A 16,393-nucleotide genomic window follows, 5' to 3' on the forward strand; every position below is an offset into this window, starting at 1 on the left:
TGATTGCCATGGCAGGGTTGTGTGGTGTTGTGGTTGCTGTTCTGAAGGCTGGGTAGTTTGCTGCAAACAATGGTTTGTTTGAGGTTGTACGGTTGTTTGAAGGCAAGTAGTGGGAATGACCTTGGCAAGATGTTCGTCTTCATCGATGACGTGTTGAAGGTTGCAAAGAAGATGTCGTAGTTTCTCCGCTCTGGGGAAGTACTGGACGACGAAGGGTACTCTGTCGGTTGTGTCCCGTGTTTCTCTTCTGAGGAAGTTGGTGCGGTTTTTTGCTGTGGCGCGTTGGAACTGTCGATCGATGAGTCGAGCGCCATATCCCGTTCGTACAAGGGCATCTTTCAGCATCTGTAGATGTCTGTTATGCTCCTTCTCATCTGAGCAGATCCTGTGTATATGGCGGGATTGTCCAGAGGGGATGGCTTATTTAATATGCTTAGGGGGAAGCTGGAGAAGTGGAGCATTGTGAGGTTATCCGTGGGTATGTGGTAAAGCGAAGTGCTGAGGTGACTGTCCTTGAGTGTGTCCGAGAATGCAACCGATTCTGGAGAGTAGCCCATGGTGAGTGTCATGGTGGGGTGGAACTTATTGATGTCATCGTGTAGTTGTTTCAGTGATTCTTCACCGTGGGTCCAAAGGAAAAAATGTCATTGTGTATAGCATTGGTTGAAGGCCCTGTGCGGTGAGGAGGTCTTGTGCATGAAGATGTTGACATGTTGAGGTGTGAATTTGGTCCCCATGGCTGTTTCGTGTGTCTGGATGAGGAACTTGTAGTCGAAGGTGAAGACGCTGTGATCCAGAACAAAGCGGATGAGTTGCAGAATTGCGTCTGGAGATTGGCAGTTGTCGGTATTGAGTACTGAGGCTGTTGCAGCAATGCCGTCGTCCTGGGGGATGCTGGTGTCGAGTGCCGAGATGTCCATTGTGACAAGGAATGTTGCTGGTTCAACTGATCCATGGGTGCTGAGTTTCTGTAAGAAGTCTGTTGTATCGCAACAGAAGCTGGGAGTTCCTTGTACGATGGGTTTCAAGATGCCCTTGATGTAGCCAGAGAGGTTCTCACACAGGGCCTGATACGATAGGATGGCCTGGTGTGTTGGCCTTGTGTATTTTCGGGAGGCAGTAGAGATCTCCAATGCGGAGAGTACATGGGATGAGAGGACGTAGGGTGCTCTGAAGGTCTGGATCCAAGGTCTTGATCAGTCGGTTGAGTTGGTGGGTGTGCTTCTTGGTTGGATCTGCGGGTAACTGTCTGTAGTGTTCCTGGTCCAGACCTTCCTATCATATCAGGCAATGGGACCAGCAGCACGGCTGGGAGGGGGGGGGGGGGGGGGGGGGGGGGCATTGTCTGAGGTCGCTCCCGTGATTCTCCGGGCAAAACTGGCCGAGTTCCCAACGGCGTGGTTCTAACCACGTATTGGCTGACGGGAACCTCGGGTGGCGGCTGCAGACTCAGTCCACGGCTGTCCTGGTGGGGAAGAGGGGCATGGGGATCAAGTACCGTAGGGGGGGGGCCTTGTGGGCGGCCGGGGCGGTGATCGGGTGTGTAATATGTAGCGGCGCGGGGCTGATCGTTGGGACCTTCTTTCCTCGTCCAGCTCAGCCGGCTGAGTCCACCATAGCGTTCGGCGCGGCTGCTTGAGGCTGCCGGCGTGTGCATGTGCAGACTCGGAACTGGAAGTGTGGGGCCCATATCCGCAGCTGAAGCTGTAGGAAGCACTCCCAGGCCCTGCCATCCCCTTCAAGGTAGGAGAGTCGCAGCTAATATTTTTAAGGAATCTCCAGAGTAAAACTCAAGCGTCTTTACGCTGGTGTGGGGACAGCCCAATTTTTGGAGAATCCAGCCCATGGAAATGGAAAAGAAAAGAGTCATTCTATCCCTCCATACTTGGTCGTAACAACATTGATTAGTTTTTAACTCCAGGGCCGGGATTCTCTGACCCCCCAGCGCGAATCCTGACCCCTCCATCTCCCGATGTCGCCGGCACCAGGGATTCGGAGGGGGCGGGAATCGCGCCGCGCCTGGCGCCGCCGCCCCCTCCCCCCCGACGATTCTCTGGCCCGTGATGGGCCAAAGTCCCGCTGCTGTCATGTTGGTCCCGCAGACGGGAATCAAACCACCTACCTTACCGACGGGACCAGGCGGCGTGAGCGGACTCCGGGGTCCTGGTCCCCAATCTGGCCCCGGGGGGGTGCCCCCACAGTGGCCTGGCCCGCGATTGGGGCCCACCGATCGGCGGGCGGGCCTGTGCCATGGGGGAAATCTTTTCCTTCCGCGTTCGCCATAGTCTTCACGAAGACGGACGCGGAAGTGACCCCTTCCCCTGCGCATGCGCGGGGATGACGTCAGCAGCCGCTGACGCTCCGGCGCATTCACGGACTTCTGCCGGCCGGCAAAGTCCCTCAAGGTTAGGGCTTGGTCCCTAAAGGTGTGGAAAAATCCGCACCTTTAGGGAGGCCCGACGCCGGAGTGGTTCACGCCACTCCATCCCGCCGGGACCCTCCGCCCCGCCGGGCAGGGGAGAATCCCGGCCCTGATCTTCATTTTCTACTGTGTATTGCAGATAGGAGGAGGGATTAATTTAAACCGCCCGGATTTCTCCTCTCAATCTTTGTCCATAAACAGAAAGGTACTTTTGATTTTCCCCTTTATAAGTGGTGGTGTATTTGCCCCAACCTTTCAGCTTGGAGTGATCTAATCCCCCACAGCAAACTTGGGATGAGGTAAAATTAGAGGATTGGTTAATTTTCCACACACGCAAAATGCAGGAAAAGGGTCTTGCAATGTCTGTGCCATTTTTGCACTCGTGCAATAAAAGAGGGAGAAAGGAGAAGAAAGGGGTGGAGGGCAAGACCATGATAAAAATAAAATTTATGGTTTCATGCAAGTTCAGAGTCCAGAATCAAACATTTAATTTGTATTTCTTCAGGAGGTAGCAGGCTGAAATTGTTACAGGTTGAGCAATCTTCCCAGACGTGATGATTTCCTCGAAGGAAGAAGACACGTAGAGATGAATTAGTCTTATTGGCACCAAACTGGATTCCAATTCCAGTACTACACAGTGTAAATGAGAGTCAGGCAATTTACCTGGGCAGAGCCCTGTGATGATATGATCTGCATACTCGTCTGCCATTGGGCCAGAACGTCGGCTTACCATTGGCCCTGGTCGGTCATGTGCCTCTCGACCGATTGGCCGAGAGGCTGAGTTAACCACGCCTCTATCAACGAGGTATAAATGCTCAGAAGCCTGACGATCGTTCCTTTCCACTGTAGACGATCGCCAGGCTGTGTTCTAGTTAATTAAAGCCTGACATTGGTAAATCACTCGCCTCGCGTGCAATCGATGGTGCATCAAGCCCTTTCTGCTCTTGGGCCTATCAGTTACCATACGAGGCTGTAATGCAGCCAGATAGGATGCTTTCTATGGTGCATCTGTCAAAGTTGGTAACAGTCAATGTGGACATGCCAAATTTCCTTAGTTTCCTGAGAAAGTCTCAATGCTTGTGCCTTCTTTGTGCCTTCTTGGTCATAGCGTCAACATGGGTGGACCAGGACAGATTGTTGATGGTGTGCACACTTAGGAATTTGAAGCTGTCAACCATCTTCACCTCGGCCCCATTGATACAGACTGGGGGGTGTACGATACTTTGCTTCCTGAAGTCAATGACCAGCTCATTAGTTTTGCTAACATTGAGGGAAGTATTGTCGTTACACCACTCCACTAGGTACTCTACCTCCCTCCTGTATTCTGACTTGTTGTTCGAGATCTGACCCACTGTGGTCATGCCGTCAGCAAACATGTAGATGGAGTTGGAGCCAAATTTTGCCACACATCGTTAGCCTGCATTTTCTTTGAAAATGTCCAAATCTTGGCAAAAAATGTTTCAACCAACCAAACAGTTGAATTGTCCTTCATAATACAATTCATCCTGCTTATATTCAGGACTACTTTTAACTCTAAGTTACGTCCCCTTGATTTAAAATTTTGGTTTTCTTTATAGGAGAGATAGATTTAATACTGCTTCCTTTCATACAAACAATTCTTTTATCATGTAAAATCCTTTATAGCTGGTTTAAGATTTTTATTAAGTTATGTCGATGTTCAACCAAAAAAGCTGGATACCCCTTTTCTATTTAGTTCATGAATTTTATTAATTTCCTTTTGCTTTTCGCCCTTCCACTGCGTTTGAGTTTCATTTAATTCCATTCTAGCAAGAGTAATTGCCTCTTTTTGAAGTTTTAATTTATGTTCAACAGCATGTACTCTTCCTCGCAGCTCTTAAATATCAGCACTGGATTCAGCTTTTCCACTTTTTTTCAAAGCATTCCTTATTTTGTTTTATCATTTCTTTGAGTATTGCTGCTGTCTGCTTGGCCTCATCTTCCTCACAATTTTTCTGTATTTTAACTTCAAGAAATTTTAAAGCTTTTCCAACTGCCGTTAATGTTTCCTTTTCAGCCGCATGTTCAAATGTCTCTCTCACATTAGTAGACAGAGTGTCTGACTCTTTGGACATATCTTTCGTATAAACATTAATTTCCACAGCAGGGTTACAGAGAGTAATTGTTTCTTTTAATTCACTAGTTTTTTTTTTGTACAACTTCCATTTCAACAGCCTCAATTGGTTTTCCTGAACGCCGGAAGGGGCGGCACTGCTGCCTCACAACACTAGGGACCCAGGTTCGATTCCGACCTCGGACAACTGTCTGTCTGGAGTTTGCATGTTCTCTCTGTGTCTACATGGGTTTTCTCCAGGTGCTTTGGTTTCCTCCCTCAGTCCAAAGATGTGCAGGTTAAATGGATTGGCCATGCTAAATTGCTCCTTAGTGTCCAAAAGGTTAGGTGGGGCTGTGGGAACAGGTGAGGTTACAGGGCCAAGGTAGGGTGCTCATTTAGAGGGTCGGTGCAGACTCGATTGGCCAAATGGCCTCCTTCTTCATTGTAGGGATTCATGATGATGATGGCAATAACTTATCCCCACCCAATTCATTTCATAATGGGGAGCCTACACCGTCAAAAGGCAGATTAGGAACAACACAATTATAGGAATTGTAACACCTTCCTCTGTAAGTGACAGGTTTTTTGAATTCCAACACCATCTGCCTGATGTTACCAAGGGGAAATTCTTCGGTTCCCTAGCCTCGTGTTTCTTGACCTTCACTTGCGGCGGGATTCTATCTTCCTGTCGTTTGTCAATAGGATTTCCCATTATAACCATCACACACCGCCGGAAAGCCCACTGGCAGGGTTGGACTGCCGATGTGAAAAGTGAATCACAATGACTGGAGAATTCTGCCGCAAATTTCTATTCCGCATTCCTCAACTGTACTACCTATAAATGTCACTTTCTTTTCCCTGTCAGATTCCACACAGATCTCGCTCATTCCCTTTTGTTTAATTTCTAAATTTCTGCCAGGCCCCAAGAAGGAGAATTTATCTGGTGCCCCTGCCTTTTCTCCACATACCTGAAGGGCGGGATTCTCCATTCGCAGGAATACATCCCCACGCCGGCGGGAAGACCGGCGCGAACCACTGCGGCGTCAGCAGCCCCCGAAAGTGTGGAATTCTCTGCACTTCCGGGGGCTAGGTGGACGGCGGAGGGGTTGGCGCCGCGGCAGCCGGCGCCGAGGGGACTGCGCGAGTTTGCGCATGCAGCGAAGGGCCAACAGGATCCGCGCACCGCAAGATCATGTCGGCCCTTCGGAGCATGCGCAAACTCGCGCAGTCCCCTCAGCGCAGGTGCCGTGGCGCCAACCCCTCCGCCAACCGCCGGTGTATTCTGGCACATGTGCAGCGGGTTGTCTTCTGCGCACCGGCCATGGCGGAGCCCTACAGAGACCGTGCGGAAGGAAAGAGTGCGCCCACGGCACAGGCCACCCACAGATTCCGTTCGGGACCCCCCGGGGTCAGATCCCCCTGCACCACCACTGCGCACCCCCCCCCCCCCCCCCCCCCCCCCCCCCCGCCGAGGACCGCCCCAGCTGACTTACCTGCCAGGTCCCGCTGTGTGGGACCATGTCTAATCCACGCTGGCAGGACTGGCCAGAAACGGACGGCCGCTCAAACCACGGGGCCCGGAGAACTGCCGGCTGACCAGCATAGCATGAACCCCGCTCCTGCACGTAAACCGGCACGGGAGAATACAGCAGCCGGCACGGGGCAGGATTTGTGCCGCCTCCCGGGGATTCTCCGACCCGGCGGGGGGAGGGGGGGGGGAGTTGGAGAATCCCGCCGAAAATATTTTCCTTTTCAAATAATGATCCAGGTGTCTATTGACCTTGCCTCCATAGCAACCTCAGGCATTGCATTCCAAATCCTAACCACTTGCCTCATAAAGAAAATTTTCCTCATGTCACCATTCCTTCTTTTGCCAATTGCCTCAAAATGTCTGCCCTCTTGTTCTTGATCCTTCGATCAATGATAACAGTTTCTGTCTGTCTATGCTGTCCAGACATAGCTTTGTTTAGAATTCCTCTCTCAAATCTCCTCTCAAACTTCCCTTCTCCAAGCGAACTGTCGCAACCTCTCCAAATTTGAAATGTAACTGAAGTTCCTCATCCCTGGAACCATTCACTGAAACTTTTCTGCCCTCCCCTCTTCAATGCTTTCGCATTCCTCGTAAATTGTGCTGCCCAGAACTGGATGCAGTGTTTTCCACAGGTTTAACATAATATTCTTGTTTTTGAACTCTATGCCCCTCATGATTTTTGTTTATTTTTTATAAATTTAGAGTACCCAATTCATATTTTTTCAATTAAGGGGCAATTTAGCATGGCCAATCCACCCACCCTGCACATCTTTTGGATTGTGGGGGCGAAACCCACGCAGACACAGGGAGATTGTGCAAACTCCACACGGACAGTGACTTAGAGGCCGATCGAACCTGGGACCTCGGCGCCATGAAGCCGCAGTGCTAACAACTGCACCACCGTGCTCCGCTCCATGCCCCTAATGATAAATCCCAAGATGGTTTATGCTTTATTAACAATTCTCTCAACCGGACCTGCCACCTTCAATGATTTACGCATATATGCTCCTAGCTCCCTACACTCGTGTATCCCCTTTAGAATTGTGCCCTTTATTTTATATTGTCTTTTCATGTTCTTCCAAACAAAAGGAATCTCTTTACACGTGTCCGTATTAAATTTCATTTCCCACCCAATCCAGCAAACTGTCCACATCCTTTTGACGTTTGACACTATGGTTTTCATGATTCACAATGCTTCCTAGTTTTGTATCAACCACAAATTTTGAAAATTTACCATTACAAAAACAAAATACTGTGGACACTGCAAGTTCTGCTCAAAGGTCATCAATTTGAAACAGTATTAGTTCTGTTCCTCTCCACTGATACTTCCTGATCTGCACAGTGTTTCCAGCAGTTTTTCTATTTTTAAAATTTGTTATACAGGATGTGGGCTTTGCTGGCTTAGCATTTATTGTTGTGATGATAGGTAGACTATCATCTGTAAATAATATGAGTTGTTCATCATCATTATAAATTCTATGATTTATGATCTGCATGTGTATTATAAGTTTTACATTTGTAGTTCTAGCATCCAACCAGGAGGTGGGGTGAGTACGAAGTTCCTGGACCCGGATGCACCATGCGCGGGATTCTCAAATAATGGGGCTATGTCCCCACGCTAGTGTCAACACACGGGTGTTTCACTCTGGACTTTTCTACAGAAAGTGATTCTCCAACCTGCAGGGGGCCTGATGCAAGAAGTAGGTCCCCACGAGATCGCGCGTGCCCACGGATCAGTGCTGCCGATCGCTTGCCTGGCCATTATGAGGGTCCCCTGGTGAAGGATCCCCCTGCCCCCCCACCAGGGCGGCTGCAGACTGAGTCCGCATCCACCACCGGCTGTTTCAGACAAGCAAAACGTGGTTTGAACCACACCGTCGGGAACTCAGCCAGTTACCCTCGGTGAATCGCGGGGCCCTGTCAATGGCCCTCTACCCACGCCGCATAGACCGCATGCGCACAAATCAAAGTGATTCACCGGGACCGGAGAATCGCGGGAGCGGCATCGGACCAGATTTTGGCGTAAATGCCCATTCTCTGCCCCCGCGCCAATCGCGACTTTAGCGTGGAGGCTCGGAGAACCCAGCCCCATGTGTTCCTTCAGAAGGTGTTTCCAAGGAGTTGATAGTAGTCGCATATTAGAGCAGCTCTATTGTATCTTAGTGTAAGTTAGTGTTGGACATTTATTTCCAATTGCATTCATTGTCGACGTTTTAGTTATTCGTTAGTGTAGTGTTTGTTGTAAATAACTTTGTTTTTGAACAAAGTCCAATGTTCTTTGTTCACACGGCAATATAAAGATTCTACATCAGCCCAATCAAAAAATATTACAGTTATCCATCCCTGATTTCCCTTGAGAAGATGGTAGTGAGATGTCTCCTTGAATGCTGAAGTCTATGCATTGTAGGTACACGTACTGTGCCATTAGGGAGGCAGTTCCAGAATATTGACACAGCAACAGTGAAGGATTGCCAATATATTTCAAAGTCAGGATGGCGAGTGACTTGGAGGAGAACTTTCACGTGGTGGTGTTCCCATGTAGCTGCTGCCCTTGTCCTTCTAGATAGTGGTAGTCATGGGATTGGAAGATTGGAAGATGCTGCCGATGGATCCTTGGTGAGTTCCTGCAGTGCAACTTGTAGATGGTACACACTGCTGCTACTGTGCGTCCATGGTGGAGGGAGTGAATGTTTGTGGAAGAGGTGCCAATCAAGCGGGCTGCTTTATCCTGGGTGGGATTGAGCTTCTTAAGTGTTGTTGGAGCTGCATTCGTTCAGCTAAGTGGGGAGTATTCTATCACATTCCTGACTTGTGCCTTTTAGGTGACAGACAGGCTTTCGGAAGTCAGGAGGTGAGTAACTCACTGCAGGTTTCCGAGCTTCTGACTTGCCATTGTAGCCACAATATTTATATGACGAGTCAGTTCAGTTTCTGGTCAATGGTAACTCCCAGGATATTGATAGTGAGGGAGTTAGTAAAGCCATTGAATGTCAAGGGGCAATGGTAAGATCCTCTGTTGGGGATGGCCATTGTCTGGCACTTGTGTGGTGCGAATGTTACTTTATTTTATTACCTTTCAGTACTATTCTTTCTTTCCTGCCATTCGGCCAATTGTTTTATCCATGTTAGTGCTTTCCCTTTTGTTCCATAAGTTATAACTTTGGTCAAAAATCTGTTTTGGGCACTTTATCAAACATCTTTTGGAAGTCCATTTGTACACCACATCAGCAGCTTTACCCTCATCAACCCTCTCTGTTGCCACATCAAAACCTTAAGCAAGCTAGTTAAACATGATTTATCCTGAACAAATCGATGCTGGCATTCCTTAATTAACCAGTATTTGCCCAAATGGCTATTAATTTTGTCCAGTGTTATAATTCCCAAATGTATCCCCACAATTGAGGTTAAACTGACTGGCTTGTAGTTGTTGGGCACAAGTTTGCATCATTTTCTGAACAAGGTTGTAACATTTGCCATTCTCTGGTCCTCTGGCACCACCCATGAGTTGAAAGAAGATTAGAAAATTATGGCCATTGGCTCTGCAACTTGCACTCTCTTACCTCAGTCTCCTTGTTTGCATCTCATCCGGTCCCAGTTCCTTATCAAATGTAAGTGCAGACCCTCTATCCAATACATCCTCCTTATTAATTAATTACCTCCTCTTTCACCATAAGCTGGTCAGTATCTTCTTCCTTGGTTAAAATTATCCAAAGTATTCATTTTGTGACCAGCCCTGCCACCCACCGCCATCTCTCTGCTTAAATCACCATATTGGTCCCTAAATAGCTCCACTCCTCCTTTTGCTGACATTTTAGTATTTATATACCTTTTGAAGACTTTTGGATTCCCTTTTATGTTAGCTGCTGGTCTTTACTCATACTCACTCTTTGATTCTCTTACTTGCGTTGTCATTTCCCCTCTTAACCTTATGTGTTTGGCCTGGTTCTCAATCAATTATGCACCTGACATTTAACATAAGCAGCCGGTTTATGCTTCATCTTAATCTCTAACTCTTTCATTAATCATGGTGATCTGGATTCATTTCCCCTTCATGGACAAATGCTTAGCCTATACTCAAATGATCTCTCCTTCAAAAGCAGCTCATTGGTCACTTACAGTTTTACATACAAACATATACAGACACGAACATTCAAATTAGGAGCAGGATCATAGATTGTAGAATTTACAGTGCAGAAGGAGGCCATTCGGCCCATCGAGTCTACGCCGGCCCCTGAAAGAAAACCCGACCTAAGCCCACATCTCCACCCTATAATTCAGCAACCCCACCTAACTTTTGGACACTACGGGCGATGTAGCATGACCAATCCACCTAACCCGCATGTCTTTGGACTGTGGGAGGAAACCGGGGCACCCGGAGGAAACCCACGCAGTCACGGGGAGAAAGTGCAGACTCCGCACAGACAGTGTCCCAAGCCGGGAATCGTACCAGGGACTCTGGTGCTGTGAAGCAACAGTGCTAACCACGGTGCTACCGTGCCACCCCTCGGAATAGGCCATTCGGCCCCTTGAGCCTGAAACATAGCTGACCTGACTGTGGCCTCAACTCCACATTCAACATACGCTGATACCCTTTGCCTCCATTGTTAATCAAGAATCTATCCGTCTCTGCCTTTAAAAATGTGATTGACCCTGCCTCCTCCATTCTCTGGAGTTCCAAAGATTCACAACCTATGAAGGAAAACACATTCTTCTCATTTCTGTCTGAAATGGAGGGCCCCTTACATTTAAACTGTGCCTCCTCATTCTCATCTCTTCCACAAGGAGAAATATCCTTTCAGCATCCACCTTGTCAAGTCTCCTCAGGATCTTACATTTCAATTAGATCACCTATCATTCTTCTAAACTCCAGCCTCCTAGACTTTGATTTGAATTTATCTGGGCCAAATCCATTCTTTCTCCAGTGAGGTTAGCTTTCCCCCAGTTAATTCCATTAAATTAAATTATATTCAATTCAACTCAATTCAATTTCACTGTATTGTCCATTTGGAAATTAGGTTTGGGCACATCGTTCATTACAAAAATTACACCGAAATGAATAATAACAACAAAAAAAGAAATAAAATCACCCTATCACAGAGATCTAAATTTAATTAAAATATGTATTAAAAACTATTCCAATGCATTAAAATAATCGGTCACGGGTTTACATGATGTGAGCTCAAGAGCAGTTGCGTTTTCATGAACTCTGGTTCTGCTCGTCTTTTAATCCTTTGTTTTGTCCTGGTGCACATATCATATTTGTTTTATAATGGGCTATATAGCTTGTGCAATGTCCCTAGAAGTTTTTGATTGTTCTTGTGAGGAAGAGCTGAGATAAAATTCTAAAATCCTCGTTTGTTTGTGGCGGTTGGAGTGGGTTGAGATGCCCCCCCCCCCCCCCCCCCCCCCCCCTCCCCCAGGTACAGGACTCTGCAATGGGATGACCGCTCAGGGGCACCTCCAATAAGAATACCCCCCAGGGACCGCCCCACAGAGACCCCCTAACTAAAGGGACCCCCACAGAGACCCCCTAACTAAAGGAATCCCCCACAAGGACCCCCTCATTAAAGGGTTCCCCCAGCACAGACTGCCCCCCCCCACCCCCCAGAAAAGAGACGTCTGTTGCGATGCTAGAAAGCAGTCCAGACAGGGGAAGTGAAAAGAATTACATCTGTAACACTTAGATCCATGTGTCCATTCCTCAAAGAAGAACAGCTGTGACCAGTGTTTCAGCCCTGGCGATCCATTAGCTGCAAGCCATTCGTAACTTTCTAGTAGTGGGCTGTGATTAACAGCTTCCACAAACTAGCTGCAGCCTTGATTCATTCATCTGCCTTCATGGATCAATGACACTAAATGGTGAAACCCCAATGTTTGCAAATATTGACCACATCAAAAAGAGGTAAGTGCATTCCAAACACTAAGTGCATTCCAATCATTTAAACATGTGATTGAAATGCACTTACCGCTCTTTGATTTGGTCAACATTGGGGTTTCACCATTTAGAATCTTATTCCTACTCTTGATTATTCTTTGTTCTTTTCTGTAGCCAACCTAAATCTTACAATACGATGATTATTGTCCCATAAATAAAACCACAGGACCATAAGACATAGGAGCAGAATTAGGCCACCCGGCTCATTGAGTCTGCTTTGGCGTTCAATCATGGCTGATATTTTCCTCATCCCCATTCTCCTGCCTTCTCCCCATAACCCCTGATCCCATTATTAATCAAGAACCTATCTATCTCTGTCTTAAAGACACTCTGTGATTTGGCTTCCACAGCCTTTTGTGGAAAAGAGTTCCAGAGGCTCACCACCCTCTGGCTGATGAAATTCCACCTCATATCTGTTTTAAAGGATCGTCCCTTTCATCTGAGATTGTGCCCTCTGATTCTCGTTTTTCCTACTAGTCGAAACATCCTTTCAACGTTCACTCTATCCAGGTCTCGCAGTATCCTGGAAGTTTCAATAAGATCTCCCCTCATCCTTCAGAACTTCAACGAGTACAGACCCAGAGTCCTCAACTGTTCTTCATACGGCAAACTGTTCATTCCAGGGACCATTCTTGTGAAGCTCCTCTGGACCCCTTCCAAGGCCAGTATATCCTTCCTTAAACAGGGGCCCCAAAACTGCTCACACTACTCCAAATGGTGTCTGACCAGAGCTTTACATAGCCTCAGACATACATCCCTGGTCTTGTATTCTAGCCCTCTCAACATGAATGCTAACATTACATTTGCCTTCCTAACTGCCAACTGAACCTGCAAGTTAATGTTAACAGAATCGTGAACAAGGACTCCCAAGTCCCTTTGTGCTTCTGATTTTCTAAGCATGTCCCCATTTAGAAAATAGTCTTTGCCTCCATTTCTCCTTCCAAAGTGCATAACCTCACACTTTTCCACATTGTATTCCATCTTCCACTTCTTTGCCCACTTTCCTAGCCTGTCCAAGTCCTTCTGAAGCCTGCCTGCTTCCTCAATACTACCTGTCCATCTACAAATCTTTGTATCATCTGCAAACTTAGCAATAGTGCCATCAGTTCCTTCTTCCAGATCATTAATGTATATTGTGAAAAGTTGTGGTCCCAGCACAGACCCCTGAGGCACACCACTAGTCACCAACTGCCATCCTAAAAAAGACCCCTTTATCCCCACTCTCTGCCTTCTGCCAGTCAGCCAATCCTCTATACATGCCAGGATCTTACACTTCACACCATGGGCTCTTAACTTATTTAACAGTCTCCTATACGGCACCTTGTCAAAGGAATTCTGGAAATATAAATACATCACTTCCGCTGGTTCTCCTTTGTCTAACTTCCTTGTTACTTCTTCAAAGAACTCTAGCAGATTTGCCAGACATTTTTTATTTAAAAAAATAATAAATTTAGAGTACCCAATTCATTTTGTTTCCAATTAAGGGGCAATTTAGTGTGGCCAATCCACCTACTCTGCACATCTTTGGGTTGGGGGACGAAACCCACGCAAACACGGGGAGAACGTGCAAACTCCATCCGGACAGCGACCCAGGGCCGGTATTGAACTTGGGACCTCGGTGCCGTGAGGCAGCAGTGCTAAATCACTGCGCCACTTTGCTGCCCTCAGATTTGTCAGCCATGACCTCCCCTTGACGAAGATGTGCTGACTCAGTCCTATTTTATTATGCACTTCCAAGTACTTCATGATTTCATCTTTAATAATGGACTCTAAAATCTTATCAATGACAGAAGTCAGGCTAACCGGTCTATAATTTACGATCTTCTACCGCCCTCCCTTCTTAAACAGCGGTGTTACATTGCTTCCCTGTTGTCACTTAACCCACTTGGCTCACCTTATTCCCAAGAATAGTTTGTTCCTGAACTATTTGGGGCAGCACGGTAGCATGGTGGTTAGCATAAATGCTTCACAGCTCCAGGGTCCCAGGTTCGGTTCCCGGCTGGGTCACTGTCTGTGCAGAGTCTGCACATCCTCCCCGTGTGTGCGTGGGTTTCCTCCGGGTGCTCCGGTTTCCTCCCACAGTCCAAAGATGTGCGGGTTAGGTGGATTGGCCATGATAAATTGCCCGTAGTGTCCTAAAAAGTAAGGTTAAGGGGGGGTGGGGTTGTTGGGTTACGGGTATAGGGTGGATACGTGGGTTTGAGTAGGGTGATCATTGCTCGGCACAACATCGAGGGCCGAAGGGCCTGTTCTGTGCTGTACTGTTCTATGTTCTATGTTCTAACTCCTAAATAGATTCTATGCATGGCCCTTCTGGAACAATTTCTGTCTCCAAACCATAAGGTTGCCTTAATCAATGCTGCCTTTTCTTCCTTTTCTATTCTTACTGAACGCAATGTACCCAGGAATATTCCAGACTAAGTCTGCCTTTCTTTGAGCCCTGATTCTGTCATCGGCGCAAGATCGTATTTCCAGGTGGCTATCTGCATCTCCAATTCATCAATATTATGTACCACACTCTGTAAATTCACATACATGAAGTGAAAACTTTATTTAGACTTTATTACTTTCCCTCTTATGTTGTAACCACTTGGGAACTTATTATTTCCTATTTGAGTACAATTTGTCTTCCCCAAATTCTTTGCACTTTGGAGTCCCTCTCTAGTATTACCTCCTGGTTCCCATATGCCTGCCAAGTTAGGTTGAACCCTCCCAAGTAGTACTGGAAACTCATCCTGCCAGGAAATTTGTCCCGATTCTGTTTAGGTGCAACTCATATGGCCTGTACGGAACCCATCCCATGCAGAACTAGTGTCAATGTCCCAGGAATCGAAAGCCTTCCCTTCTCCACCAACTCTCCAGCCAAGCATTTATCTGCTCCATCTTTCTATTTCTATGCTCGCACGTCATACCAGGAGCAATCTGGAGGTTGCTACTTTTGGTGTCCTGCTTGTCAATTTCCTTCCTAGCTCTCAATTCTGACTGCAGGACCACATTGTTCTTTCTACCTATGTCATGGTCATGTTGACCACAACCATCATTCCCCTCACAGTGCTCTGCAGCCCTCCGCTTCATCATGCATCATTATTCAATGCTGCTGATTTCTCTACAGAGTCTGTTTGCCAACCCTCCAGGATTGTCTTGGAGGATACAGAAATCAAAGATTTGTCTCCTGGTCATTGGTGAGCTAATCAGGAGAAATTAACAGCATGACCTTCAAAGAACCTGAATTGGACTAGCCACATTAATACTGTGACTACAGGAATCCTACGGCGAGCAACTCACCTCCTCATCCCTCAAAGCATGTTCACCATCTACAAGGCACAAGTCAGGAGTTTAATGGAATATTCTCCACTGGCCTGGATGAGTTCAACTCCAACAACACTCAAGAAACTCGACACCATCCAGGACAAAGCAGCCCACTTGATTGCTGCCCCTTCCACAACCATTGAAACCCTCCACCACAAAAGAACAGCGGCAGCCGTGTGTACCATCTCCAACATGCATTGCAGGAACTCACCAAGCTTTGTTAGACAGCACCTTCTGAACCCATGACCATTACCATCTAGAAGGACAAGAGCAGCAGATACCTGGGAACCCCACCACCTGGAGGTTCCCCTCCAAGTCACTCACCACCCTGACTTGAAAATATATCGCCACTCCTTCACTGTTGCTGGAGCATCATCCTGGAACTCTCTCCCTGACAGCATAGTGGGTCTACCTTGTCAAGGACTGCAGCGGTTCAAGAAGGTAACTCACCACTACCTTCTGAAGGGCAATTACGGATGGGCAATAAATGCTGGCCTAACCAGTGATGCCCACATCCTGTAAAAAGGAATAAAAAAATGAAAGGAGTATTTCACATTTTCTGAATACATTTGTTTACCTGTTATAGAACTATTGAACAAACCCTTTTAGTGGGTGTGGTGGTTTGAGATTGGGGGTCTGCGATGAAGCCTCCACCAGTGAGTTCCAACTGAGGCTGGCAAATTTTATCGGATTGATTCTCACATCGTATAATTTCACCGGGCGGGCCTATGGCAATGGTCCCCCAGCCACACGGTCAAGCAGTTACCATGGTTTTGATTTCTAATGTAATAAAGCAAGAACTATCATTTTTCTGCTTTTCCACTTAGTTTAATATTAAATTCCAAGACAGAACTACCATTAATTACAGTCAATTAAAGTCCTGTTTTTAGATTGAGGAATATTTATATATTTAGTAACATTTCCACTATCGAGGTCTGAGAATATGTGGTAAGACTTGCATTGATGATAGTTGTCAGTACCCAGAAGCATCGACTGCTCAGCTGTAAACATCTCTGCAAACTAAGCTTCCATCTAAATATTTTACGAGCATCAGATCAAATGGTTTCTGTGAAAACCTTATAATAAGCATTTTCAGCAGTCATTTATGTTAAGTAACTAATT

Source organism: Scyliorhinus canicula, chromosome 8 (genome assembly GCF_902713615.1).
Source record: "Scyliorhinus canicula chromosome 8, sScyCan1.1, whole genome shotgun sequence".
Classification (NCBI taxonomy): domain Eukaryota; kingdom Metazoa; phylum Chordata; class Chondrichthyes; order Carcharhiniformes; family Scyliorhinidae; genus Scyliorhinus; species Scyliorhinus canicula.